This window comes from Hylobates moloch, unplaced genomic scaffold, assembly GCF_009828535.3.
Source record: "Hylobates moloch isolate HMO894 unplaced genomic scaffold, HMol_V3 SCAFFOLD_16, whole genome shotgun sequence".
Taxonomy (NCBI): Eukaryota; Metazoa; Chordata; class Mammalia; order Primates; family Hylobatidae; genus Hylobates; species Hylobates moloch.
The window spans coordinates 25,073,782-25,100,974 of NW_026652291.1; the positions used below are offsets into that span (position 1 = coordinate 25,073,782).

The 27,193-nt window shown below is 37.8% G+C and overlaps 1 protein-coding gene across 9 annotated transcripts in view; it reads left to right on the forward strand.

The window, feature by feature from the left end:
* Window positions 1-27,193, forward strand: part of DIO2 (iodothyronine deiodinase 2) — a 168,976-nt gene that overhangs the window by 43,663 nt on the left and 98,120 nt on the right. For 2 of the 9 annotated variants that reach the window (XM_058429776.1, XM_058429775.1), the window contains one exon: window positions 14,059-14,160. The exons of the other annotated variants lie outside the window; for them this stretch is intronic. The gene's annotated coding sequence lies outside the window, so the exon portion shown is untranslated. The remainder of the gene's footprint in view (window positions 1-14,058; window positions 14,161-27,193) is intronic. 9 annotated transcript variants of the gene reach the window in all.

The following is a 27,193-nucleotide window of genomic DNA, read 5'->3' on the forward strand; positions in this document are numbered from 1 at the left end:
TACATTTTATTTCTGCATGTTATGAACCCTGTAAGGCATTATTCTTGCTTTAAACAGTTGATTTTTTTTAATTTTTATTTTTTATTATACTTTAACTTCTGGATACATGTGCAGAACGTGCAAGTTTGTTACATAGCTATACATGTGCCATGGTGGTTTGCTGCACTCATCAACCCATCATCTACATTAGGTATTTCTCCTAATGCTATCCCTCCCCCAGCCCCCCACCCCCCAATAGGCCCCAGTGTGTGATGTTCCCTTCCCTGTGTCCATGTGTTCTCGTTGTTCAACTCCCACTTACGAGTGAGAACATGTGGTGTTTGCTTTTCAGTTCTTGTGTTAGTTTGCTGAGAATGATGGTTTCCAGCTTCATACATGTCTTTGCAAAGGACATGAACTCATCCTTTATTATGGCTGCATAGTATTCCATGGTGTACATATGTCACATTTTCTTTACCCAATCTATCATTGATGGGCATCTGGGTTGGTTCCAAGTCTTTGCTATTGTGTATAGTGCTGGAATAAACATAGATGTGCTTGAGTCTTTATAGTAGAATGATTTATAATCCTTTAGGTATATACCCAGTAATGGGATTGGTGGGTCAAATGGTGTTTCTGGTTCTAGATCCTTGAGGAATCGCCACACTGTCTTCCACAATGGTTGAACTAATTTACACTCCCATCAACAGTGTGAAAGTGTTCCTATTTCTCCACATCCTCTCCGGCATCTGTTGTTTCCTGACTTCGTAATGATCGCCATTCTAACTGTCATGAGATGGTATCTCACTGTGGTTTTGATTTGCATTTCTCTAGTGACCAGTGTTGAAGAGCTTTTTTTCATATGTTTGTTGGCCACATATATGTCTTCTTTTGAGAAGTGTCTGTTCATATCCTTCGCCCAAAACAGTTGATTATTTTTAAGGACATTTAAAAATATTAGCACTTTAAGAGTTTCTGCTGCTTTTAATTTTTTGGTGTAGATTTATATTTCAAACTGGTATTGTACTCCTTTTGATAGAAATATTTTCCTTAAATATTTTTTAGCACACATCTGTTTACAATTATTTCAGCTTTGGTTTGTCTAAAAAAGCCTTTATTATTGAAAGCTATTTTCTCTGAGCATAAAACTCTGGGTCAAGATTTTTTGCTATTGTTGTTATTACTTTTGTATTTTTTAGTCCTTTAAAGCTATAACTCTAATAATTTTAAGCTTGCATAATTTCTAACGAAATATTTACTGTAATCCTTACCTTTGTTCCTTCGTATGTCTATATATTTTTGTCAGCGGCTGCATCAGGATTCTTTTTCCTTTGGTTTTCATCACTTTGACCATGATGTGTCTAAGTGTGTCTTTTCATATTGTTGTAGATTATGTTTAGATTATGTTTCATATATATCCTGTGTAGAAGTCTCTGAGCTGTTGTTCTTTCAGCAATCTAATAAGCTGAGAGAATTCTACACAGGATGACTATAAAACATAATCTAAAGATAGATTTATTAGATCTGTCTTTCATTGATTTTGGAACATTGTTAGCTATATGCATGCTTTTGAAGATTTTTAATACTGTATTCTCCCTTCTTTCCTTCTTTGACTTTAATAATACTCATGTTAGACTATTTGATATTGCTCTACAGATTTCCAGTGCTCTGTTTTTACCTCCTACTCTTTTTTGTCTTTGTGTAGACGTTTTAATGAAAATGATGGTGTTCTTTTCATATGATGACATGGTCTGAATCCATTTATTTAACTTATTCCCTGTTCACATTCCCATTTGACAAAGGGCCATAATGAGAAGGAAAAACCCTTGTCACAACTGAAAATTGGGGCCTTAAATGCCGTGAACCTCAAATAATTATTTTTCTTTTATTTTGGCAAAAGAGAGGCTGATTAAGCTAGTTAGTATTAGGAGATTTTTCAAGCAGGCATTTCATTGCTTATGGTGACTTATAAGGTGGTTGGCCCTTCACTCAGAGTGGTATTGTCTCAGGACAGTTAAGCTATGGGGTAATCAGGAAGTATGAGGAGTGCTACATAGATCTCAGTTCCAGTAAAATCTCTGAGATGTATACCTTGAGCTACTGTTATGGCGCTTATACCTTGTGCTTGCTTGTGAAAGCCTACTGAATGAAGTGGGGGCCCCCGTCCGAAACTGGAACGTTGTAGCAACAGTCACTTCAGTTAAGGAAACAAGATCACATTCCTAGTTCACTTCAAGTTGTCATAACAAACATGGAAAACAAATGTGAAAACACACAAACGAAACTCACTATTATGACTATCTGCTTATGTTTAATAAATCTGACAAAACTCATGGAAAAATTTAAATAGTCATTATAAGAGAAAATATTTAAAAAACTGGAGAATAACCCCAAGCAATTCAACCTAGGAATATCATAGAAAACAGTAAAGATAAATAATTATAAAATGAGAAGAAAATTTTCTTCAGATGAGCACTAGACTTTTGAGCATACAAATATTTATCAAATAAAATTAGGCAAAGTAAACAAAAAGACACTATCCCAGACTTAACCTACAACATACTTTAATCTTCAGAAAAAAGGAAAAGTACCTGCAATCATTCAGGGAGAGGAAACAAGTTATTTAAGAATTATGTCTATTTCACAATATTAAATGCTAGGAGGCAGTCTTCAGATTTTGAAGGATAAGACGTGATTTAAGAATTCTATACTCAGTTAACCTATTGTTCACATAGATGGCAACAAAAACAAATTCTCAGAAATACCAAGCTCAAAGTATTTTAAGTGCAATTAAAAAAAAAATCTCCAAATAAATAAATAAATAAAACAAAACTTAGAATAAGATGAGTATCTTCCTAATTTGCTTTATTAACCTGATAAGAAACCTTGCAGATGTAGTGGATATTTGCATATACACATGCAAAACTGTGAATTAATCTCATTTATAAATATGAATGCAATTCTAATTAAAATATTAACACATAAAAACTATAACTATATTAAAAAATTAATCAATGAGTAAATGCTTCTCTTTTGGAAATACAGCAGTGGCTTAACATTATGAAATGGATTAATATTTAAAACCAAGAAGAAAAAAAATCCTTTTCATAGTAGATGCAGAAAATTGATAAGATGTAACACTTCATCTTGATCTTAAAAGTCTTCATAACTTTCATAGTACAAAACTTCCTTAACATAGTGAAATGATCAGTCTGATATTAGTAGAAAAGATGATACTTAATGGTAAAAGACTGGAATGATGTCCTTAAAGTCAGAAATAATGTAAGGCCATTAATTATTATTAATTACTTAGTGTTTGCTTCAAAGTTGTAGCACATGCAAGAAGACAGGAAAAAATCAGTGAGTCATAAATATTAGAGCGAAGGAGAAAAAATTGTCATTATTTGCAGATCATATAGCAAACTAAAGAGAATGGACTTAAAAGCTGTTAGAACTACCAAGAGAATGAAACAAGGTAGCCTGTTAAAACTTAAGTGTATACAAATTAGTGGGTTTAATACATACTTGTATTATTAAAATGTGAAAACATAATAGGAAACAATTGTTATTAATAATAAATTTTGAAAATATCTAGGAATAAAGTTATCAAGAAATGTATATCATCTACATAAAGAAATTTATAAACTTTACTAAGGAACCTAAAAGAAGACTAATGAAAAGCTATCTCATTTTTAAAGAAGAATGTAGTTCTATGGGAAATTGTTTATATTTACTTGAAATTGGCAAGACCCAGGCCTTTACAGTGTGACTTCAAATAAGGAAAAATAAACTGGAAAAAAATGAACAAAACAGTGATTATCTCTAAGTATCTCTTGAATGCTAGGTGATTTATTAGTTGCATAATTTTTTCTCCTCATAAATAAAAATTTCAAAAATTCAGAATAAAACAAAAATTTTTTTTTTAAAGTAATAATATTCTTAGTTGTATGCATATGAACACTTCAGCACATAAATCAGTTTTTGTCAAGGTGCAATCTACAGCCATTTCAGTAGATTTCACCTGGAGTGTTTGTTTAACAATTCTGACTCCTGGATCTCACGTCACACTCATGGAATCAGACTATCTTGATGACAGTCCAGAGACTTGTATTTTAAACAAATACTCCAGGTTATTCTTGTACACACTAAAATTCAAGAATAACTAGGCAAAAGGCCTTTCTGAGCTTCCACACGAAGAAGGCATGTTGTAGGCAGAGAATAGAAAAAAGTTATAGGACCTCTGTTATTCTAGCCCATTAGGAATAGGGTCAGAGACAAAGCTGTAAGTCGCCAGGAGGGTGAAGTGAGTTGTTTTTTGTTTGTATGTATGTTTGTTTATTGAGACAGGATCTCCCTCTGTCTCCCAGGCTGGAGTGCGGTGGCACCATCTCAGCTCACTGCAGCCTCAGTCTCTTGGGCTCCAGCAATCCTGCTACCTCAGCCTCCTGCGTAGCTGGGACTATGGGCACATGCCACCATGCTCCAGCTAATTTTTAAATTTTTTGTAAAGACGAGATCTTGCCATGTTGCCCAGGCTGTTCTCAAACTCTTGGGCTGAAGCGATCCACCTGCCTCAGCCTCCCAAAGTGTTGGCATTATAGGCGTAAGCCACTGTACTCAGCCCTGAAGTGAGTTTTAACAGTTGCTAAGTCACTGCTCTTCATTCTCAGCAGAGCAAGGGTCCCTACCAGGTGCTCATTAGCTGGAAAGTTCTCATGGTTCTGTAAACTCTCATTGCTCTGTTGGAACTCTGTAAATTCCAGCCCTTGCGATGGAAGCACTGTCTGTTATGTTCACCACTGTATCCCCAGCACAGTGTTCGGAACATTATAGACACACAATCAATCCTTGTATAAGAAAATAATAAATGATGAAGTGATCTGCCAGGTGTGAGTGAAACTCCAGTATCTAAGGAAATCATCTGGGAGCCAGGCTTAGGGTCACCCCCCTCTCATTCCACACCACACCTGCTTTCCTTGTAACTTGGTGGTGAACCCAAGATTTCAGAGAAATCAGATATTACTAATTGTTAGAAAATTCTGAGAATCTTTTACCTTAAGGAAATATGGGAAATTATTGAAGCTTGAGGACTGAAGTTCAGTGGTTTTGGTTTCAGTACGTTAGAATACTCCTTGAGTTTATTTCCTGGAAAACAGAAGATGGATGAACTCTTTATGTTCTAATAGCATACATGATTTTTTATAAAGAGAAGGCAGTGCATTTCCTTTGGTAGAAATAAGTGCTAAAAAAAGTACCTTTTGCAAAGGTGGAGTTATATGCCCCGTGAAGTTGAATGAGTTGCCTGTTAACTGCAAAATACTCTGCATTAGTTTCCTATTGCTGCTGCAATAAATTACCACAAATTCAATGACCTAAAACAACACCAATTTATAATCTTACACCTTTGTAGGGGGAAGTCTGACACAGGTGTCACTGGGCTAAAATCAAGGTGTTGGCGGGGTTGCGGTTCTTGGCGGGGTTGCAATTCTTTCCGGGGTCTCTAAGGAATTTGTTTCCTTTGTTTCTCTAGTTTCTAGAAAGTGATTTCACAGTTTTCTAGTTTCTAGAAAGAAACTAGACAAACAAAGGAAACAAATTCCTTAGAGACCCCAAAAACTACCCCTTCCTCCCATTTTAAAGCCAGCAACATTGCATATTTCAGACCAGTCTTCTGTGTTAGCATCTCCCTCTGACTAATCTCATTGCGTGAAAGATTTCCTATCTTAAATACCTATGCGATTAATTGGGCCCACCTGAATAAGCTACGATAATCTCACCATCTGAAGGCCCTTAACCCCAATCATATCTGCAAAATTCCCTTTGCCATGTAAGGTAACATGGCCACAGGTTCCAGGGGTGAGGATGTGGACATTTTTGGGGAGTCATTATTCCACTTACCACAAATCCCATAAGACACCTATGTTTTAGGAATGTTTTGGGATATGGATGACTGCAGCAATGCTTCTTGTTCCATAACAGAGTGTCTCTGTCTTGCAACTAAATCAGACAAATGTTCATACTGCAAATGCCAGAGGTTGCAAAGAATTTACAGCTTAGAGAGAAAAGAGAATGAAAGCTTTATTTATAAATATGGTGCTTCATTTGACCTAAAAATATTGAGCCGAGATTCTGTTCTTACCATGAGGATTCGACAGAGAAATAACTGTTTTCATGTAAACAAGTGCACTCCTTACTTCATTTTAAAAATCTGCCACTTTGTTCTCTACCAGGATTGTGGTATTTGAGTTGATGTTATTTGGAGTTTATGGTCATTTGGACGGTGAGGGATTGAAATGCTGAGATTTTGGAGTGAGGCATTGTCTCTCATAAGAAACAAATTACTTCTGACTGCATTTGTTTTAGAAAAAAGAAGGTAAAAAAAGATCTCTGACTGCAGTATTATTGATATATATAAATGATGATCATAAGATAAATCAAATACACAGGACTCTGAGCAAGATTGCTAAAATTTAATTAAGACACAGGAAGGGGTTCAGTTGGTATATTTACACACTGTGTATGTCAGTTATTTGCAGAGGAACATTAATAATCTGAGGAGTATGTGACCTGTAGTTGTCTGAGTATGTAAATAATAAGGTCCTTTTGCCAAAAGTTAAAACTGTTTATAGCCTGTGGAGAATTTCATAGTAACTATTTTTATCCTGTTATTTCTCTGTATCTTATGTAAACATCACTCAAAGAGGATTATCTGCAACAAGAATTAGTTAGCATTATAAATAAGATGTACTCATCAAGCTTTCAACAAGATACCACTTTCCACATTGACATGCTGTCAGAGGCCTTCAGGACTGCAAAGATATCACAGTGTGTAAAAGGGACCCATGCCTAAGCAATCCAAGTGTCCTTTCTTTCTACATAAATCTCTCTTGACAAGTGGAATGAATTCCCATGCACGTTTAAAGGACGTATGTGTGTGTGTGTTGGGTGTCTCTTTCTGCCAATGAACAGCCAATTTCACTATAGATCACTGAATAAAATTCCTTTATATTCCCAAATATTTTGGCAGTGGAACCAGCTGTTAATGTGGTTACCTGCTCACGATACTGGTCAAGAGAGAAACAGCAATTCAGTGCTAGGAATATAAACAACAGGAGTTGAAGGGTCCCAGAAGTTTTTGCTGCTGACTAAAGTCATGTGGTCCTAGGTCTCTGTTTCCTTAGTTTGGGGGTGAAAGACCATGCAGTGTAGTGGTCAGCAGTAAGGCATCAAATCAAAAAGCCTCATGTTACATCCTGACTCTGTCACTTTTTAGTTGTGTGGTTTGTGGAAACTCACATAACCTCTAAGGACCTTTGTTTCTTCATCTGTAAAGTGGGGATAAAAATGCTACTTATTTCATAGGACTGTTGAGAGAATTAAATCATTTGACATATGTAGAGTGCTTAGAACAATACCTGATGCAAACTGGGTACAACATGAGTTCCCATACTGTTATTGTTTGCGGTCATTTTGTAGGTGAGTTGTTTTTAAAGAGTTTTGCAAATAATTTCTTAGTAAACTATTTCTAGAAATGCTCTTAGGAAAGCTAAGTATTTGAAAGAAGGCATAAGAAATGATCTGAATAGGCCGGGCACGGTGGCTCACGCCTGTAATCCTAGCACTTTGGGAGGCCGAGGTGGGCAGATCACGAGGTCAGGAGATCGAGACCATCTTGGCTAACATGGTGAAACCTCGTCTCTACTAAAAAAAAAAAAAAAAAAAAATTAGCCAGGCATGGTGGTGGGCACCTGTAGTCCCAGCTTCTTGGGAGGCTGAGGCAGGAGAATGGTGTACACCTGGGAGGCGGAGCTTGCAGTGAGCCGAGATCATGCCACTGCACTCCAACCTGGGTGACAGAGCAAGACTCCATCTCAAAAAAAAAAAAAAAGAAATGACTTGAATAGTAAAAAAGTATCCTCATTGTCAGGATATTAATATCTCCCATTCGTTCAGAGGGTGGGACCACACCTGTTTCTCTCAATTTGATTAGCGAATTATGTAATCATAGAGATATGCCTGTTCCCCACCTATTTTTTAATTACACAAGTGATACAGGGCCAGAATGGGGTGAGGCAAGTGAGGTACTAGAGTCAAGGCTCTAAAAAAAAAACCCCAAATAAATAATATTTAAAAAATCAAATTAATAAAAAAGTCCATGATGAAAAAATAAAGACAAGATCAACATTACTGGTGTTTTCCTTTTGTCTCAACTTCCAACATGGCTTGGCAATAACACTGAATAAATACGAAAATATCATCCATATAAAAATCCAAATTATTCAGAAATATGAGAATAACAATAATGGTTAACATGAATATGACTGTGCTAGGCACTATGCTAAGTGTTTTAAGTAAAGTAACTCAATGAATACAAATACCACTGTTTACTCATCATTAAACTGAAATTGAGTGACTTGTGCCAAGCAAGTGATTGGTAGAACTGAGTCCAATCCAGGCAGCCTGATCATAGACCTGTGGTCCTATTCTCCAAACTGCTCCACCAGTGTCCCCCATGTGATTCAACCTAATTGCCTGTAGGTACATGCTAAAGATGCAGACTTCTAGGTACAACCCAAGATCTACTGACTCAATCGCTCATGCCGAGGTTTGGAAATCTGCGTTTAACAAGCACTCGCTTTTTTTCCCCTTTTTTTCTCTCCCCACAGTCTCATTCTCTGCCTGAATTTCACCATGGTTAAGAGTTTGCTTACCCTCTAACCTTCATCTCTGTATGGCTATGTTTCTACTTGCACATCGTCCTAACTTCAGGAGAGAAGGTCTATAAATATAATGCCTCATGGTTATCTTTTCTTCAAAGGGAAATCAGTGTTAACAGCATGCCTTAATGCACTTTTATTTTATAATCATGTGATCATGTAGCCTTTATTATGGAAGCACTGATTGTTGGTCAGTGAAATGCTTCTTTCTTTCCCAAGGGCAGAACTATGACCACTTATAATGAGTATAATTATTGATACAATTGGATTTAAATCTACCACCTTTCAATTTGATTTCTGTTGGAAACTGTAGAAAACAGTTTATATCTTTTCTATCTATTCTTTCTTCTTTTTCTCTTTTTCTACATTTTGGGGATTAAGTAAATATGTTTTATAATTCCATAATAACTCAACTATTGACTTATTAGCTACACTTAAAAAATTGTTTCTTAGGCCTTATAATGTACGTCTTTAGTTTATCATAGTTGTCTTCAAATAATATAATACCATGAAGACCCTACTGTACTATACTCCCTTTCCTCTGCCTTTTACATTATTCTTATCATACATTTTATTTCCATGTACATTATAAAACCTATACTATATTGTTATTACTTTTATTCTAAACAGTCAATTATCATTCGAAGATATTTTTTAAATGCGAAAAAAATGTTTTTTATATTTACTAACATCTTTACCATTTCTGGTGCTCTTCCTTGTTTTTGTGGATTCAAATTTGTATACATCATTTTCCTTCTGCATAAAGAACTTCTGATAATACATCATTTCAGCTTTTGGTTGTCTGAAAAAGTCTTTAATTCACCTTCACTTTTGATATATATTTTTGCTGGATATAGACTTATTTGTTGACAATGCTTTTTTTTTTTTTCTGAGATGGAGGCTCACTCTGTTGCCCAGGCTGCAGTGCAGTGGCACAATCTTGGCTCACTGCAAGCTCCACCTCCCAGGATCACGCCATTCCCCTGCCTCAGCCTCCTGAGTAGTTGGGACTACAGGCGCCCGCCACCATGCCCGGCTAATTTTTTTGTACTTTTAGTAGAGACGGGGTTTCACCATGTTAGCCAGGATGGTCTTGATCTCCTGACCTTGTGATCTGCCCACCTCAGCCTCCCAAAGTGCTGGGATTACAGGCGTGAGCCACCGCACCTGGCCAATGCTTTTGTTTTAAAATGTTAAGGGTGCCATTTCATTGTCTTCTCACCTTCTGTAGTTTCCCAAAGGGAGTGTGCTGCCATTCTTCCCTTCAGTCTTCTATATGTAATTTTTTTTTCTCACTGGATTTTTAAATGATTGTTTTTATTACCGGTTTTCGGTAATTTGAATATGATGTGACTTGGACTGACTTTATAATTATTTTGCTTGGAGTGTGTTGTGCTTCATGAATTTGGGGGTTTGTAGTTTTCATTAAATGTGTGATAAAGTTTGGCTGTGTCCCCACTGAAATCTCTTATTGAATTGCAGCTCGCATAATTCTCACATGTCGTGGGAGGAACCCAGTAGGACGTAACTGAATCATGGGGGTGGGTCTTTTCAGTGCTGTTCTTGTGATAGTGAATAAGTCTCAGAGACTGATGGTTTTATAAAGGGGAATTCCCTTACACATGCTCTTTTGCCTGCTGCCATCTAAGAAGTGACTTGTGCTCCTCATTCTCCTTCTGCCATGTTTGTGAGGCTTCCCCAGCCGTGTGGAATTGGGAGTCAATTAAACCTCTTTCTTTTATAAATTAACCAGTCTTGGGTATGTCTTTATTAGCAGTGTGAAAACAGATTAGTACAATGTGGAATTTTTTTTACCATTATTAAAAAATATTTTTCCTCCCCTTTCTTGCATGTTAGACCACTTAATTTTGTCCCACAATTCACTTATGCTCTATTACTGTTTTAGTCTTTTATCTCTGTGTGTTTTATTTTGAATATCTTCTGTTACTATGTCTTCAAATTCACTGATATTTTCTTCTGCAGTGTCAAATCTGTTTTTAATTTCATCCAGTTCATGTTTTATGTCAGAAATTGTTTGATTCAAGTCATTTTTGTATATTACCTTTTTCTTCTCATTGTGCTCATTTTTTCCCTCTACCTTCTTAAACATATTGAGGATATTTTTAGTAGCTGTTACAATATTCTTGTCGACTAATTCTATCATCTTTCCATTTATGGGTCTATTTTTATTGATATATTTTTTTTTCCTTAAAAATGAGTCATAGTTTCTCACTTACTGGCATGCCTGGTAATTTTTGACTGGATGCCAACATTATGAATCTTACATATTTGGGTGCTAAATTTTGCTTTATCCTTTAAATCCTGTTTAGCTTTGTTCTAGGTTGCAATAAATTACTTGTCATTTGTTTGATGCTTTTGAGAGTTGCTTTTAAGTTTTTTAGGGCAGATCTAAAGGCAACCTTTAGTCTAAACTAATTTAGCTCCACTTCTAAGTCAATACAATACTGAGTACTCTACCCAATTCTCCATGTATTAGAAAGTCTTTCCACTCAGTTCAACTGGAACCGCACTTTCTTCAGCCCCATGTGAGCTTCTGAAATTGTTTGCCTTCTTTATTCCCTGGCCTTGGGTAGTTTTCTTTTACATATATGCACATCAGTACTCAGCCAAAACTCACAGAAACTCCCTCTTCAGATCTCTGGAGGGCTTTCTTTGTGCAACTTTCTCCTCTCCTATATTTTTCTCCCACTAATTCTAGCTACTTTAGCTTACCTGAATTCCAAACTCTGTTTCCTCCATTCAGAAAAACTTCTAGCTCTATTTTGGCTCTCTGCTTCTGCACTACATCCTGGAAACTCTCCAGGTGGTAAGCTGGGGGCAATAAGAGGGCCTACTTTATTTGTTTCACTTCTTTCAGAGATCACCTGGCCTGTGCTACCAGTTCCCAAACATTTGAATAACATAGTTTCAAAAGTTTCCTCCTCATTTTCTACTTGCTTAAGGTAGGAAGATACATCTAGTCTACACTGTTTCATCATGACTAGAATTAGAAGTCCTCTTAAGAGTAGCATTAAACAATTTATATATAGATATAGATATAGATATATCATAATCTTTATCACAAGCATTCCATTCCCATATATTAGAAAAATTGAGACTTAACAATTTGCAGTTGCAAAAATATGGAACCAGCACATATGCCCATCAATCAATGAGTGGATAACGAAATTGTGTTATACCATGGACTACTATTCAGCCATAAAAAGGAACTAAATAATGGCATTTGCAGCAACCTGGATGAAACTGGAGACCATTATTCTAAGTGAAGTAACTCAAGAATAAAATACGTGTTTTTGTTTGTTTGTTTGTTTGTTTTTTGAGATGGAGTCTTGCCCTTTCGCCCAGGCTGGAGTGCAATGGTGCGATCTCGGCTCACTGCAGCATCTGCCTCCCGTGTTCAAAGGATTCTCCTGCCTCAGCCTCCCGAGTAGCTGGGATTACAGGCACCTACCACACCCAGCTAATTTTTGTATTTTTAGTAGAGAGGGGGGTTTCACCATCTTAGCCAGGCTGGTCTTGAACTCCTAACCTTGTGATCCACCAGCCTCGGCTTCCCAAAGTGTTGGGATTACAGGCGTGAGCCACCGTGCCCGGCCTAAAATATGTTTCTCACTCATAAGTGGGAGCTAAGCTCTGAGGATGCAAAGCATGAGTAGATAGACTGGGGACTGGAAGAGGAAGGGTGGGGGGTGAGGGATAAAAGACTACATATTGGGTACAGTGTACACTGCTCGGGTGATGGGTGCCTCAAAATCTCAGAAATCACCACTAAAAAACTTATTCATGTAACCAAACACGACCTGTTCCCCAAAAACCTATTGAAATAAAAAATAAAGAAAGACAAGACAAGAAAAGGAAAATTAAGCCTTAGGTAGAGAAATTAAATAATGGTGAAGAATGGTGTAGCATAGTGGTTGAGTGCACGAGTCGAAAAACAAGCCATTATTCTGGATTCAAAGATTGGCTTTTTTACTAATTAGCCATATGACCTCTGTGTATTTTTGTTTTAACATCTATAATAATAATAATATTTAATTCCTAGAGCTATTATGTAGGTTACATATTTTAATATATATCAGGTGCTTAGAACAGTGTCTGACAAATAGTATATTTTCAATAAATGTCAGTTTTTTAAATTTCCAAAGTCACATGACTTTTGGTAGAGTGGGGTCTCTCTAAAGTTCATGCGCTTTCCCGTATTTTATGCTGCCTCTGAATAGTGAGGCTCATGAACATTATTAAGACCTAGTTGGAATCTTTTCTTATATGGGCACTTAAAAAAAAAAAAAGAAGTCACTTGTGGTAGCTGGTTTTAAAAAGTCTTAATCTTTAATTAGCTAATGTACATTGAATATGTTGTTTTAGGTTCTGAAGTATCCAAACAATACAACTAGCTATTTATGATAGAAAGTTACCCCCCAGTAACACATGTTAATTTAGAAACAGTGACTTGGGTCTGGGAATACAAAAGCTGAAGCTGAAGGGTCCCAGATGTCTCTGCTTCTGCCTACAGAAGGCCAGTGCTTTGGTAACTTTGGCAAGAAAATAAGTGCAAATATCTTGGATACCTCATTTTTTTTTTCTCCGTTTCCACTTCAGGCCACTCTTTTGCCTTACACCCACACTATACCAGTTCAACTCAAATTCAACTCACAGCCCACACAAATGTTTTAGATGGCATCCTTGCCTGAATCATGATGCCTGTGGGGGCTGGACTGTTTTCTGTAATTTCCTTTCAGGGTCAAAAATCTATGAAGGACTACTTCAATGAACGATTAATCTCTTTCAGGAGATCATATTTCTATTTAGTTGTCTTAAGAACATAGTAAAAAACACATTGGACCTTTCCTCTCTATTAAAAAAAAAAAGAGCAAGACAGAGACACAGAGAAACAGAGAGCAAAAGAGAGATTTCACCTTGTCGTTTTATTTGTTAACACTATCTGTCAAAGAAAACCTGTATAAAAGCCCCCAGTATACTAAAGAAGGTAAAACGTTAGATAATTGCAGAGCCATCCTTCTTACTTTTTTTTTCACATGCTTCTCTACATTGTTAAGCTCTTAAAATGACTATCTGTTGTTTTCTTACCAATGTGACCTTCTTTTCTCAGAATTCTTCTTAGTTGATGTGACTTTTCTATCAGAAGGATTTTTGTAAAGACCAATCTGTTTTTCTTACAATCTGGGGTTACTTCAGGCCTTCAAGGTTTTAGTGGGTTTAAATTTTTTTAAATTTCTTCATTTCTTTTGTGTCTTGTCATTTCCCTTTATGATTACATCTGAATGGAATTTCTTCACTTTAATTATAATTAACCAGTGTTCTTCACAACTTGCTCCCCAAGCAATGAGGAGCAGCTGGTTGTTCCAGGAGAGCCAGGGAGGCGCTGAGATGAGCTCTCTCTCTTATGCGGAGAAGTCCTGTTAGGAATCTGCCATGTTTAAATGTAAGTTCCTTTGTTTGTTTATCTGCAATTGCATGCCTGATCTTAGCTAAGTAAAACCTGATGAAAGAGAAGGGAGACTCACATCACCATCCACTCTTTTGTTTTCTTGGCCCACTAAGTACGTTTCTCCAAGTTTCTGGCATTTCATTTTAAAATTTATTTGGAGCAATTTTTTTGTTGCATATCTAAAAGCAAATGCATTATAAGCTCTTTTGTTTTTTCAAGTGCAGCTTTTCAGAATGTTTATCTTCGTGATATAAGAACAAAAGATTTGTGTTTTATAACTGTTTTCTTTTTTGGAATGGTGGAAATGATGGGTATTTTAAATAATCAGAGCTGTAGTCTTTAATGAAAATTGCATTCTAGAAGCATTCATGGACAATAAAGTATCCTCTTTTGGGGTTTGATACATTATTAATCATTTAGCCTTGATTCACAAAGAAATTCTCATTCAATAGTTTTGATTCCCTAATGAACCATCTGAAGTGAAGTAACTCATTCTTCTTACACCAATCAATGCTTGCACAGATGGAGGCAGTCAAATAAATTGAAGCAAAATGTTAAATGACATGTTACCGTCATCACTCCTGAGGATATCACATGCTGTGGTCACTCCCATTCTTAGGGATGTGCTTCTCCGTACATTTGAAATGGAAGTCATTCGATTATAAATATCATATAGACCCACGAAGGATTGGTTGAAAACTGGAACAATTCTAGAGGAAGGGTTTATTGTGTCCGTGGTCTTCCTTATGAGACACATCTTGGTCTTATAGGTAGATATAACCACAGAAGTTTGAGTAAATAGATGCAGAAAATGGAAGATCTTATAACTAGAGGTTTCAATATGATTTAGAAAGTTGCTATATTCATGCAAGTGGAGAAATGAGTGTTTCTTTCCTTAGTGATGTTTTATATTCTACCTTATGTAGTGTCTATAGCAACAGTTCTCTCTCGTTGGGGCGTCAGAATACATGTTGAACTCTTAATATAACGCAAATGTCTGAGTCCTATCTCAGACTTACTAAAAACAAATGTGTACAAGTGAGGCCTGGAAATTGAATTTCTTTTAAGGTCCACAAGGGATTTTGATAAGCGTCCAGGATTGAGAGTCACACTGCATTCAAAATAATTTTATTTTATTTTTTGCCGCTTCACCTATTTACATTTTATAGAATTATCAGGATTAATAGTTAATTTAATAGTCAATTCATAGTCAATTTAAAAGATTCAGGAATATCCATATAGATTTCCTTTAAATGAAGATTTAAAAATCTGTTTTGAGTATGAGATGTTATCAGTGAGAATGTCTCTTCTTTCCTTCTTTCTTCAATCTTTTTTACTCTTAAATAAATAATCAATCACCACTACCCCCTCTCTTTGTTAAGGTCCATTCTGTCACATACCATGCTGGCACCTTTCTTGCAGCAGCTTGGTTACTCTTCACACTTACCCTCGAGGTAAACAGAACCATATTCACTACACAGGTGAGACCATTTGGCTTTGGGCAATTAGATCAGTTATCCAAAAGCCAGAATTTACATGTATCCCCATCTGACTTCAAAACTTGCTCTTTTTTAATACCACTCACCCTCTCTGCTCATTCCTTTTCACCCTTCCTAAACTTTCTCTCTCAGCCCCTGTGCCACTTCATTCTTTTTTTGTTTTCTTTACCTTTCCTTGCCACAATATGCCTGTCTGAAAATTGAGAGAAAAGGGTGCACATGGCTCACAAAAGCTCTTGGTAACAATGATTGCCTCAGTCTTCTGGTAAATATTTCCACTTGGAGAAGTTCTCGCAGTCACTAAGTTGACAAACTTTGGTTTGGTATCCTTTGACTAATGGAAATATTTATATTTTTTGACTGCTTCATTTTAAAGAATGTCCTGGGGTTTGCTCAAGAGAATATAAAAACCTGCTGTCTCTGCTTTCATTTCCAGACCCAGACATGACCCCAGTACATTGAAGCATCTGCTTTTCATTTCACATCTTTTTTATCTTAAGGACCATCCTTCTGAACTAGGGTTTAAAGTAGCTCAATAAACAGCAACTGTGAGATGGAGATAATGAGGAGAGTGTCTTTGGCTAAGAAGTGGCAGAAATTACAAAACTATTCCCCTGGGATATTGAGGAGCTGTGTAACCTGGGCTTTTGTAAAGCCATCTATATTCATGGCCTGTCATCTACACTTGCCACTGGACCCAAGGGCATCTAGCTGATTATCCACCTGTGCTTCTGAAATACTGCCAAAGAATTACTCCTTTACTTACCCCTTTCTCCTCTGATTCATTTCTCTAGGTGGGGCATGGGGGAAAGGGAATATGGCTAATAATCACTATGCAAAGTAAGAAATGCATTTAAAAGTTGATACAGTATGGAGGAAAGGTGTGACCCTTTCTACAGACGTGAGGTGAGCATATACTTGAGAAGTAAGACTCCACATGGCATTTGATAGTATTTGGCTGGAAATGATGGAGAAGACTATTTCTAGATTCAGGGAACACAAAAATGAACAACTTCTCTTGAACATTGGCAAGGATTGAATATTCTTGTCTAGCAAAATATTTTGCACATAATTGAGGCTCAATAAATATTTGTTAAACAAATGCTGGATCACAGGACTATAAGGAGATCCTGGAGTTGATAACTAGAAGCTTTAGTGCAATGATATGGAGGCAGAAATGTCCATTTCTGGCCTTACGACCTTGTGTAACTTTGGGCAAGCAACATAGCATCCTTGAGGTTCTGCTGCTATAAAATGAGGTTTATGACATCTTCCCCACAGGTGGTTGTGAGGATTAAATGAAATGCTGTAAGTGAAAGTAGTTTGTAAATTACAGACTGTGAATAAATGATCAAGGAAACAGCAGGAACCCCACATGGCCAATATGTAACATTATTTAAAGGTTTGGTTGAGAGTCACAAAAGAGAAATTAATAGGGGTAAGTTACATAGACTACACATTTTTGGACCTGAAAGCTATTGCTGATGTTGAAGACAAATAATTCCAATTTACAGTAGATAATTGCTTCAGGGCAAAGATCATGTTTTATTAATAAAGTTTGGGCCTACTTAATCTTGAAATCTGAAACCCAAAATGCTCCAGGCTGGGTGCAGTGGCTCACGCCTGTAATCCCAGCACTTTGGGAGGCTGAGGCGGGCGCATCACCTGAGGTCAGGAGTTTGAGACCAGCCTGGCCATCATGGCGAAACCCCGTCTCTACTAAAAAATACAAAGAAATTAGCAGGGTGTGGTGGCACTCACCTGTAGTCCCAGCTACTCGGGAGGCTGAGGCAGGAGAATCGCTTCAACCCAGGAGGCGGAGGTTGCAGTGAGCCAAGATCGCACCGCTGCACTCCAGCCTGGGCAACAGAGGGAGACTCCGTCTCAAAAACAAACACACAAACAAACGAACAAACTTTTGAGCATGAAGTGATGCCACGAATGGAAAATTCCACACCTAGCCTCATGTAATATGTTGCAGTCAAAACACAGGGGCACAGCAAGCACACAGTGTATTTAACATCCATAAGGGTTAAAAAGACCCTCCCAGTTTCCTTCAGCTGTGCTGTATCTTTTCTGCGCATGCCCAGATTCCCCAGGCAAGCATGCCTACAAAGAGTAATAAAATGGCGCTTGTGCAGGCTGAATCGCCAATCAACAGCAGGTTTTCCACGACACCCTGTATGCATTACTCATTGTGTGTTTTTTTTCTGTTTGTTTTTTGTTTTCGCTTGTTCTCTGCTCTGTCATATAAAGATATTGTTGAAAATGCACATATTTCAAAATCAGAAAAATTCCGAAATCCGAAACACTTCTGGTCCCAAGCCTTTTGGATAAGGGATACTCAACCGGTACTTATATTTACAGTTCCAGCAGGATCTGCCGTGGAGTAGATGTTCAGTGCATGTTTTAGAGGAGAGATAAAAGACAGATGGGTGTGTGGCTACATGGCTCTAGAGACATTTTTAGGTTCAGAAACGGAAAAGCAGTTTTTGATATCCTACTTAGCATAGCCAGTTTTAAAAGAAAACTCAAATCACAACTTTTGCTAAACGTTTTGGTAAGACATGCAGCAGTTTATCTCATTTTTCAGAAAGATGATGGCATGAAACATTGCAGAGAGAACAGGGCTTGTTTTGTGTGATTGGAAGCTACATTTTCTGAAATTAGTGTTATAGTCAGCCGATGAGATGGCACCAACTGTTAAATGATTGTTAAAGTAGAAAAGAGGTATAAAGACTATGCCATCAGCCTATTTTTTCACATGCTATAGAGTAGGCACTGTGGTGCTTTCTGGCAATGGCAACCAATGTCCTTATCAGGCAATGAGGTGAGAAGGAGGGAGAGATCTTTGTTGGAGGGACAGCTTCATACATAATTAGGGGCAATTATTAATGAGACTTTAAATTCTAGGACTTATTTGAACCCATTAGAATTTCAAAAGCACCAATTTAGCATATCTTACAATTTTACATGTTCATTTTGGTAGGCTTGAGCTTTTGTCCATGTACATTTTACATGCAGAATTATGTGTGTTTGTAGATAGGCATACAAACTATTAGCATATTGAACCGAGTAGCTCTTCGGTTGCACTAACTTGTTTTGATAGTCTGAAATCCCCTGTAAGGAAGCAGGATACAAAAATTTGACCCCTGGAGGCTAACAAGATAGACACGAAACCCTATGAAAACAATTCAGTTCCTGTTATTGCTCCCATGGGGAAACTTTCTTGGGCTATGTGAAGGCATGACTCAAAAGAAATAGAAGGAGCAGATGTAGAGACAAAGAGATACAGTTCCTGGGCCTATATTCATGGGACGACACACATCAACAAAGGGTGCGTCCTGGTGACTGGACAGCCAGTCTCCAGTGATAACATCATAATTATAATGCGTCGTGTGTAAAAGACCTGGGATTATGGGCAGAAGATGACTATGGACACATAGAACTAACCTCATATAATAGGTTGCAGTCAAAACACAGGCACACAGCACACAGTGTATTTAACATCCATAAGGGTTAAAAAGATCCTCCCAGTTTCCTGGAATGATCTTTGGAACCATGGTTCTCATCGATTTGCCTGAGTTTGGTAGGTATGCCCCATCCCCTTAGCTTTTCTGATCTTTAAGACTTGAAAAAATCCCTGGTATTGGAAGCAAATAGGAGTTCCTATGGTATTATTAGATGAACTGTGGGTATAGAAAGCCTCTCCACTACTTGTCAACAAATGTTTATTGACCAGACACTGTGTGCCAAGTATTTTTCTAGGTGCTTGTGTTACAGTGATGAACACAACAAAATACCAGTCTGCACAAAGGTTACATTCTGGTGAAGACCAACAGCGATCAATTAACCAGACTAACATATATGATAATGTCAGATAGGGAAAATATGATGAAGAAATATAAAGTAGGCTAAGAAGATAAAGACGAGCTGTCAGAGATTGGGAGACTGTTTTAGAGGAAGCACCAAGGAAGGCATCTCTGTGCAAATGATAGTGGAAGAGAGAGCTGGGTGAAACGAGGGAGGTGTCATATGAAGGTATGGGGGAGTGTTGCAAGAAGATGGAACAGCAGGTGCAGAATACTTGAGTCTTAATGAAGCAGAAAGGAAATCAGTATGCAATAAGTGGAAGGGTCACAGGGAAGAGAGATAAATGAGATTGGAGAGGCAGGCAGCAAGAGAACCAGAGACCCCTGTGCGGGCCGTGGTCAGAATTTAGATATCCTTCTAAGTGTGATGAGCAGCTCTCAAAGAATTTTGAGCAGGAGAGCAATATCATCTGATCTGTATTTAAAAATCCATCTTTCTGCTAGCACATAGAGAAGAAACTTCTTGTGGGCAGTCACAGTATAGCAGCAAGGAGACCCATTATCTCCTCTCATGATTAGCCTACAAAGAATATGAGCTCCTCAACACCTCTGCATACAAATGTTCCTAGTGCTTTACGTTGATAGATATTGAATTTATTCTGGAAGGGTGGGTGAAAGAAATGTTTACTTTAGATTAGGGCAGAAATATCTCAGCCTCTCAGGGCTTAGGACTCTTCTTATAGACGAGTCTGTTCCCATGAAGGGTGAATTGGGTTCCTTCTGTTTTTCCGAGTTCCTTAAATGATTCTCTGGGATCATGGGAAAATACTCATAATAATGGCCATAGATTTTTTGGTGGGATATAATGGAGGAACTGTGGCAGCACCACATGTGATGGAGATGAGGAGAAATTTGAGTCATACAGCAAGTTTAGCTTAAGGCTGGAGACCAAGACTGGATGGGAGAGCCATCAATTTGTTGCCACAACTTGAAAGGTGCTTTGCAGATTTAAACCATGGAAGCGTTACAATTTCCCTTCCCCCTTGTCAGTATAAAATGTATTTGATAAGGTCAGTGAGTGCTGGATAAGGAATAGGTCTTCTTTGATAGCCTCCTCCGGAGACTTGTCTTGACCCATATCAATAAAATCAGCCTTTCCTAGTGAAATAAAAGAGACAATCAGTGCACGCTTCCTCATAATTTTGATTTGTGGGTGTCAGGTGAGTCGGTGAGCTCCCGCCTTTATTATAAACACTATCTCTAGAGGAGACAAATGTTCTCAACTTTTACAGTCATGATGCAGTCATGCTTTGAGATCATCTGAGAAGTGCTGCAGAAGCACAAAGCGTTATTACTATCATTATGGCAGTAATGACTATGATTATAATGCAGTTAGGGGGAACTGAGGAGGAATGGCAGCTAAAGGTGAGTAAGCTTTACCCCCCATATGTCTGAGTAAGATTTGTAGTATCAAAAACATGCATGTGCGTGTGTGCAGTGGGTATAGAGAGGCAAGTGTGGGTGTTGAGATAGCATTGCTGGAAGATATGTACTCAAATCCATTTTAGTAAAACTGTGTTCAGGAAGCAATATTCCATTTTACTTAAAACCTGGAGCATGATTTCTCTTTGTTTCAGTAATAATGTGTTGGTCTGAAACATGATTTCCCTGCATATCACTTTGGATGTGATGGTGACCTCAAAAGCTCTGGAGGCAGCAGGATGTTGTGATGTAAACTATTTCAGATATTACTTCAGCTGCTCTGGGGAACAAGAAGAGGGTATAACAGAAAGTCTATAGCTTGGCACCTATGTCATTTACTATGTTTACCCTGATTTCTTCCTTGGTTACCATTTTTGGGAATCTGTGACTCTGAAAAACTAATAATCACTCATTCAACAAGCATCGAAGCATCATGCCTCCTGTTAGACTGTAGGATTAATGGGATGAGTATGATTTATTCTCTGCCTTAAACATTTTACAGGTTGTGAGGGAGTCAGACAAGAACATCAATGAGTTTGAGGTGTTAAATTCTTCAAGCTCTCCCATTGCCTGAGTATCATAGCCACATTTGTACCTTGGAAGTCTCCCTTTGGGATCAGCATGTAGGATGGATTTAAGCGGATTAGACTGGAGGGCCTGCAGCGATTGTAGAAGTACAGGTGAGAGATGCATACCTAACTGTTAATTCCTTTGAATAATCTTTTATCCCTGAGACCCAAGTACTTGGCATTATTTATCATGTGATGAAGTGGAGGGAAAGAAAGATTTGTAAGATCTGGATAATTTGTGTGGCAGAATGTTCAGTTATTTGATCATATGGCTTGGCTGTGAGTAAAAGAGAATAGTGCTCTCTTGCAGGGGTGGAAAGTGCCTGGACATTCCCTCTGAGTTTGAGGAATTCTGTGCCATTAAAGAGTAGACTTACTCAGAAATATTTTGTGAAAAGTTCTTATAGAGGAATATTACAGTTAACATGTAATATTTTAGACATGGTCCTAGATGTTGCCCGAGAGAGTGTGCACAGTAAGTACTCTTTTCTGCCAGAGTGAATTGCCAAGGAAAATTTTGGAGACCTTCTTTTGGAATTTGAGAATTATTCTAGAAGAGAGAGAGAAAGAGATAACATGTGCCTTGACTGGAGTAGATACAGTGTATTTTGGTAGAAGATTCCTGGTGGTTCATTTCAGTCACAGGGTTGAACAAGTAAACCATCTCATTGAGCTGTACAAGATGTACTCTGTAAATCCTTCCCTATCCTGGGAAAGCAATAAAGTCCATGGCTTTTAAGATGACACAGTAAAACAGCTTATTCCTTTGAAAGGATAATTTTGAAAGGCTGAAGTTTGTTTTTGCATCACTGGGAAGACAGCAATCACTATGAATTAATGATGTAGAGCATGTTTATGGGAAGTCATGTTTTATCCACATGGAGATCAAACAGCTTTTGGGTACTTCAGGAACGTTGCTTGAATGCCATCACTTTTAAAGGGCAAAAACCGTAATTACTTTAGCAGCAATCTAATATTTGCTGGTAATTACAAAAGAGGCTTAATGGAGGTGGCCTAACTTCATGCCAGACCTGAGTTACAGAGTCTGAGTACTAGCTACTTTTTTATGCTCTCTGTGAGTATGGCAAAGACGAATGACTTTAAATTGAACTAGGAAAGATAAAGCCAGTAAGCCTCTTTCTTAGTACAAATGACATAACAAACAAATAAATAGCAGAAGACTAATACCAAATCATCAGGAAAAAATCTTGATTGTCTCTGTAGTGAGAACCTGAAAAAGCCTATCTTGGCAATACCAGACTTTTCTTTTCCTAAGAAAGTCTGGTACCTTTTAGGGATCCTTTCAGGTGTGGCACAATGACTGAATAAGTCATTTAAGTCCTATATTAATACATTTTATCCATGTTATATTTAATTGGGAATTACCTTTGTAGAATTGGAAAAAGTATGGACCATTGTAGAATGTAAAGGTGATATTTATGGATTGCTTCCAGGCTTTTCAACTTCCATGTCAGGAAATATCTCTAACAGAAGCAAAAATAATCTGAAGCTACATGGGGACACAGTTCAGGATGTGAACTGTAAGGAAATTATTATGCCTGGCAATTCAGGATGTAAAATCATTCCCTTCTATATCTAGCAGACAATATTCTTATACAACTTCAGAAGAAGCAGAAAATGATCCCCCATTGACATATAAGTTTGATTAGATTGTTATTTATCAATACCTTCTTATAATAGGCCCCATGCTAAATGTGTTCATATGCATGATCTCATTACATCATATTTTATTTAAATGAGGAAACAGGCATAAGAGATTAGTGATTTTTTTTCCCCCCAGAGACACACAGCTGAAATGTGACAGAACTTGGCTTAAAGGCTTTAAGCTTTGGACATTGAGGCTGAAGTTTCTTTCCTGTGCCCTCTGTGGACTTCTACTCTCACTGACATACTGCTGGTAACTCCCCAGCTGTCAGACAAACAGGCTGAGTCCTGGGCACCATCTCCACTTCCCTCACCAGCACCTTGATCCTCTCACCATCTAGAGACCATGTGGGTTCTGGCCTACTCATGGAATTAAAGACCTCTGTCTTTAATTCTTTCGCTGTTATCTCCATCTTGTCTCCAATGTTGAGACAAGAACTTCCAGGATTCTCTTTCATTTCCAGAAATTTTGGTTTTAGAGGTCTTTTGGAGTCTCACTGTGTTGCCCAGGCTGGAGTGCAGTGGCACGATTTTGGCTCACTGCCACCTCTGACCCCCAGGTTCAAGCGATTCTCCTGTCTCAGCCTCCTGAGTAGCTGGGATTACAGGCACGTGCCATCACGCCTGGCTAATTTTTGTATTTTTAGTAGAGACAGGGTTTCACCATGTTGGTCAGGCTGGTCTTGAACTCCTGACCTCGTGATCCGCCCACCTCAACCTCCCAAAGTGCTGGGATTACAGGCGTGAACCACCGTGCCTGGCCGGTTTTAGAGGTTTTCTTAATATACTGTTATAATATCTTAACATTACAGAGGCGAGCTCGATTGAATCTGCCACTTCTAATCTGAAATATATTTCAAATATATATGTCAAATTGCTTTCCTACCATGCTAGCCCAAGCCACCACCTTGAAGGAGAAGAGTCTGGACTCCTTTAGATGGATCCCCATGCTTTGCTATTCAGTGTGGTCCATGGACCAGAAGCATCTGCATCACCTGAGAGCTTGTTACAAATGTGGAATCTTGTGCTCCACCTTGGACCTAGAGAATCAAATGCATTTTAATAAGATTCCCCCAGATGTTCATGTGCACTTTAAAATTAGAGAATTGCTCTTCTAACAGATCTCCCACACTCTCTTTGCCTCCTCCATTACATTCCCCCTCTTTGCATCCAGTGTGATATTTTAAAAATGTATAAACAATTGTATCATTTCTACACTTTAAGCCCTTTAAGGGCTTCCCTTCTCACTTATAAAAGACCCAAATTTTTATGATAACCTACAAAGTCCTCTAAGATCTCATTCTTGCCTACTTCCAGGCATACTGACTTCCTTTCAGTTCTTAAACGTGCCAAACTTGGTTCTACTCATAAAACTTACTCTCATTATTTTCTCTACCCAGAACAATAATCAGCTCTTAGCATGATTTTAGTTTTCTTATCCTTTAGTCTCAGTTTAAGAGTCACTTCTTGGAGAAAATTCACCTGACCACTCTACAGTAGGTACATGCAGTTTTTCTCTATCACAACCGTGTTGGTTTCCTTCATATCATTTATCTCAATTTGCCATTATATTATCTATTTATTTCCCTACCAATTGGCCAAGACTGTATGAGAGGAAGACTCATGACTCTTTCCCCAGCACTTAACACAAGGAATGGCACAGAAAAGGAATTGGATAAATATCTGTTAAACAAAAGAGCAAACATACCATAGATATGCTTCTTGCTTGTTGAATTTTTTTAGGAGTATAAGGAGTATATAATTCAAGATAACTTGTTAGTGTTTGTAATTCTTGCAATTGCTACCAGTTCTTTGTAGTTTTACCTGGAATATTTTCAGTTAACTATCCAGAATTCAGGGGGCTTTCTAATACCTACTTTCATAATGACTGGTATAGTAAGTTTTACTTGCAAGTATTTGCAAATATGAGCTAGTTCTCATTTTCCTACTGCCACCAACAAACACTGCCCATATAGCAAATGTCCAGACATCTCCTTAATGGAAACCGGAAAAGGTTGTTAACAAGTATAATTGCTTTAGTACAGAGTTCTTGATAAGGGAGCATATTGGACAAATACTGTGTGTGTGTGTGTGTGTGTGTGTGTGTGTGTGTGTGTGTGTGTGTGTGTGTGTTATGAAAGAGTTTAGTAAAGGATGCTGGGGTAATGAGTTCAAGGGCTGGTATCTTGAAATACTAGGCTGCAACTGATGGCTAACCCAGGGTCAGAGAAAGAAAACTCCCTTGTTATATATCATTGCACAATTGCATAAAGCAGATGTGTAATAGAAGCTTGCATCTTTCCTTAAAACATCTGGCGTTAGTCATTTTAAGAAGCGGGTGCCTAGGGTGGACAGACAACATGTCCATTCCGGGATGACACATTTCTGTTGTTTCTGGGTTGCATTTGAATTTTCTTTGGCTCCTGTCAGCCTAAGCACATTAATGATAAAAATGATAATGCAGAGAAAGATTGCCTAAGAAAGAGTGTAAACAATGTAGCTACATCTTCTGGCATGATGTTTGGGTTTCAGAAAAATTAGTAAGCCACCTCGTGACCGACAGCCTGTGATGGTCCAGATGTAATTTGTGCACACTTGTTGTGACAGGTTGAATCACAGCTTCCATGGATGAGGCTTTTCTAAGAATTGAGGATTTGCCTTCTAGCTAGCCAGTCTTTGTTGGGTCTCAGCCAACGATGGGTCAGGGTGTTATAAAAGTTTGCTGAATTGTACCTTCTCTCTTCATAGAAGCCATTGTATCTCACAAACCAAGCTTCGTGAAAGCCCTGCAATAAATTTTACAAACGTTTACGACTTCAGCCAGGGTATGTCATGTAAAAACTCACTAAAGAACATGGTGAAATCACCTGCCCCTGTTATGCCTTTTTCCCTTGCTTTACTCTAGCCTGGAGTTACATCACTGATTGTTAGAGTTCCAGGATGAAAACCATGTGGTTATTCAGGTCCACGCACACCGTGTGGATTGTGATCTTTTTGAATCCACGCAAGGCTTGTCTGAAGCTTGGTATGTTTGAGGTTCTATTAGTGGCAGTGTTTCTCAAGATGTGATCTGCTGATCGTCTGTTTCATAATTACCTGGCATGTTTGTAAAAAGCATAGATTCCTGGGGCCATCCCTCTACATCTGTTGGATCAGATTCTCCAATGTAAAGTTCGAAAGTCTATGTTTTCAACAAACATTCGAGATGATCTTTATGAATTCTACTGTTTGAGAACTACTAGCTTCGGTTAAAGTGAAGGGTACCATTTTTCATTATTTTCTGATAGGGATTAACTAGAATTAGGGGTTAAAATAGTCAACTTTAAAAATAACAATTTCATGGGTCGGCAATAACCTTACAAACCATTTTTGGCTTGTTGGCTATGATGCTAATGAAAATGATCTTATAGTTAACATTTAGAAATGTCAGTGCATGAGTCTTGTTCAAAAGTGATTCTTTATGGGGCAAAGAATTGTGTTTGGGATGGTTAATATGTCTTGAAATGCGAGTGGCTGGATGTGCATGTGTAGGAGAAAGGAGAGTTAACTAGGGGGCTGTTGTGTATGAGAACTTTACATCACTCCTTATCCCAGGTCAAATCCTTATGGAATACTAGGACTAAGAGAAATTTCTCTTCTTTTCTTCTTCGCAAAATGATTTAAAGGGCTTTCCTTCTGCAAAACAATATATATCCATTATATCTACACTCTTATGTCTCTTTTTTTTTTTTAAATCTATGCCGCAAATATGCAAAAACCCTCCATTTAAAAACCATTCAGGATGTTTTTAGTCTTCACTGTTATAAGTCATTTCTTGGAAATGTTTAGAAATTTAGAAAGCATTTCTTAGAAACATTAGAAAATACACAAACTCAACATACCATGTAACTAGTACCAACATGAAGAAACAGAATCTCTTTGGCATCCCAGAACTGTCTCTTGTTCCTAATTCTAATCACTAAACCTTTCTAAGCAAAACCATTTTCCTGATGGATAAAAG